The 3,644-nt window shown below is 32.2% G+C and overlaps 1 long non-coding RNA gene across 3 annotated transcripts; it reads left to right on the top strand.

The window, feature by feature from the left end:
- The first annotated feature begins 1,329 nt into the window (after positions 1 to 1,329).
- On the top strand, positions 1,330 to 3,284 carry LOC105680454. Of its 3 annotated transcripts, none has more exons than XR_004461272.1 (3): positions 1,330 to 1,476; positions 2,093 to 2,178; positions 2,819 to 3,284. It is a non-coding gene; the product is annotated as an uncharacterized LOC105680454 (long non-coding RNA). The 3 variants fall into 3 exon arrangements; XR_004461271.1 differs by lacking the exon at positions 2,819 to 3,284 and adding an exon at positions 2,602 to 2,805; XR_001102111.3 differs by lacking the exon at positions 2,819 to 3,284 and adding an exon at positions 2,461 to 2,471.
- Positions 3,285 to 3,644: the final 360 nt, after the last annotated feature.

The raw sequence follows: 3,644 nt of genomic DNA, 5'->3' as shown, positions 1-3,644 counted from the left end.
TCGTGTCCTTAGACACACCCCATCATAGTTTTCCTCCGCAGCATCATCGCGACGCAAAGTCATTCTCTCTTGAGGTCGTATTAGCGAGTTACTTTGTGTCTGTACGCTCGGTGGATATTCCACGTTTTAACCAAGAGTTCGACATAGATATTGTGAGCATGTTCATCTATCATCCCGTTGACCGCGGATTCGTTATTGAACCTAAGATCATTGTCATTTATTTCTCGAGTATCTAATTACCACGGTTACTTGTCCAGTTCTATGATAATCGTATTTGCACTAGTCAATGTATTCTCTATTGCATAATGACATCGTGTAGTCCGAACGAAGATTCGTTTCACGCCCCTAACTCTAATTCTAATGTAAACCCGACATATATATTTATATAAACTTCTTTTCTTGTTTGCTAAATTTGTCCCTGCTACATTCGTTACGTACAACAAAATATCTCGTATAATTCTGGTATTACCTCCTCTATCTGAAGTATTGCAATACAAAAATTGCTTTTAAAAAATTGTTGTGGGGATACGTAAAAGTACCCTTCTTGTATATTGTTGACAGTGAGCAAAATATGTATATATACATCGTACATGTATAATACGGCTTTGTATACACTGTTCCCCAGGATCATGTGGAGGTTAAAGAATTGTTACGTATGAAGTATCTTCTTCGATATAGTTATAAGCATTGTAGCGGTTTATGCCATGTATTATACTTGTGTGTATATGTGTGTAGCAGCTACGCAGTTTTCAGTGGCGATTGCAAATATAGCGTAGGTGTGTAGCAGTTACACAATTTTTAGTGGAGATTGCAGATATAGCCTCCATTTTTTGCCAAATATCTCTAACATTACTTATGCTTCAAGGAGAGAACAATCATTAAATGAACTATTTTCTGTAAAATCTTGTACAACTATTACATAGTATGGAATATATTTTGCATTTACATATTTTATCCACTTTTATAGATAATATCTATATAAAAATCAGCAGCGTAATAGTGACAATTTTCGAAATGTAAAGTCGTTATTTTATTGTAGTAAAATTGAAATATTAGGTTGTCCGAAAAATTTGTTTCGTTTTATAAGGAAATAATGGATGCACAACATCTTTCGTTTTATATTATTTTATCGAATTACGTACGATCCAGATTGTTTTATCACGATAAAAATCACAACATTTGTGACATTAGGTTTTATGTTTGTATAAAGATGCGTTGTTGTAAAAGACGTGACTAAAGCAAAGACACTTTTCGGACAACCGTATGTAATCGACGCAGAGACATCTGCGCAGCGTACAAGATTCGCTTAGAGTCCAGAAGTGTAGATAATGAACAAGCAGTATGAATCTGTCGTTATTAGGGACGGTATTGTTCAACAGTCTTTCATATTCGAAACGCGGGAGTGTGGACGTGCTACGGAATATTTACCTATTTAAACGTTACAATGTTTGTGTTTAGCAAGTGTTTGTGCAATTGGTAAGATGTGCTAGTTGCTAGATAAAATATAAAATCTGGTTATTCGAAAGTTGACTTGCAATTTTCTATAAAAAGGATTTATTCAGGGTAAATACTTTATTAAATTTTATGAATTAAAAACTTTCTGTGGATTATTTTAGTCTAATAACTTTGTTCTGTCCCTAGGATGGGTCATACGGCAACCAGAAGACTATTCGACATGTGGAAGTAAGTCGTAGAAACCAATACAGTTTTCTTATTTTTATTGTATTTTTCGTCTCTAATGTACTACTTGCATTTATACATTTATATTAACGTAAGAGTGATGATATACATATTTATGTTTTAGTTTTAATTAAACGTATTGATTATATTTTTTTACATAAAAGTTAAGTCTTTCTTCCTATTTTATTTTCTTCCGCTAAAAAATGTTTTCATCAAAGATAATTCTTATTGAGAACAAAGAATAAAGTTGGTCATCGATAATGGTTACTAATTACAGAACTTACGTATAATTATTTCTATAATTGAATATTATGTTCTTATAAAATAATTATGTTTTTGTTGATATTAATTATTCTTCGAATCTCGTATTGTCATTTTTTACGAAAGTCATTTTTTACGAAATTTGTTTAAGAATCCTTCCCTGATGCACTTCGTGATACACAAAGAAGCTTACTCCAGTAACACAATTCTTCATAAATTCTTTCCCATGCCGTTATGGTAAGTTTTTTCCCTACTTCTTTCTGATTATCTACTATTACTGTATTATTTGCTATAATGTCTGCTTTTTCATCGCAAAATGCATTGCTTCATTTAAGAAACGCGATACACTATATTCATTCGTTATCTTTTCTATTTATTAACCAAAAATTATGAATAAGAAAATACAAAACTCAGTTCTCAGATTCTGTTGCAAGTCATTACAATTAGATATGGACTTAAACCGTCTAAAACTTTCAATTTTTATATGTATTTTATATGTAGATATTTTATTACACATAGAAATTTATTATACATAGAAAGCTAACCTTAATATTTAACCAATGGCGAAACAATAAGCAGTAGAATATCTCACGTGATATTAACAAAAATTGTTTGGTTCGAAAGAAGACATCACATACGGTGCAAATTACTTTTTTGTAGATCCAGTAGTAGGGTCCCATTTCAACTTCATTTTTGTAAATGGAACCATATATTTTTTAATACGTTCATCGATCTATCTTTGTATTCCTTATGAAAAGATTAAAAGGAACTGTTAGTTCACCAGGTATCTTAATTTGAATTCATCGTATGAAAGCCAGGTAAGGACGCGAAACGGTACTCTTGTGTTTACGTTCTTCTTGTCTTTTGTATGTTTCAGCATAAACACAATACCGCTTCGTGTCCTATGCTTATCTATCATACGACAAATTAAACATAGGATATAATCTAAACTAACAGTTTTTCGACATAAATAGGTTAATACTTTTGTATATGATATGAAATGTTACGATATTGGTTACACTACTGTTGCTTACAAAGCACGAGTTTCGACTGATTGGTAAATAAAGAAAAAAAAAAGAATAATATCAAGAAAGAACCGATTCGGAAGGACGAGCCTTTCGTTTATCTCCGAATCTCTCATCAAACAGGTCATATTGTAGGATGTGAGCATACTTCCCGCGGTGAACGTATGTATTGTTTATATATATTGTTCTGATATAGTTATTAACTATGCATATTGTTACGTAAATTTATATTGTAGTATAAGAATGTCACCGAAAAATCCGCCTGTTTTAAACCCCTTCCTTTAATGTGTGTAATTAGCTTTTTGTAGACATTAACGCCATTAATGGATGCCATTATTTCGTTTAACGAAATCATCGAATAACACAAACAATTCTTATTTACATTATTTCCCGAGATACGAAGCCGCAGTTCTGTTCTTAATGGGAACTACGACGATTGACTGAAATGAAACAGAAAGGAAATGAAAATTCAATTCATTACTTATAAAATATGTTAATTATTTTTCGACATAATTGCCATTTACATCAATCCATACTTGGCAACCTGTGACAAGTTTCTTCTTTCCGCCAGCGAAGAATTCTGCTGGATGCTTCTAGTAAACTTTTGATAAATAACTTCACTGCGATCTCGATGCCACTTTGCCAATCCACGATGCCAATTGGTTATAGGCTACGTTA

The sequence above is a fragment of the Bombus impatiens genome, unplaced genomic scaffold (genome assembly GCF_000188095.3).
Source record: "Bombus impatiens unplaced genomic scaffold, BIMP_2.2 scf_0180, whole genome shotgun sequence".
NCBI classification, from domain to species: Eukaryota; Metazoa; Arthropoda; class Insecta; order Hymenoptera; family Apidae; genus Bombus; species Bombus impatiens.
This window is presented reverse-complemented; position numbering and strand designations above follow the sequence as displayed.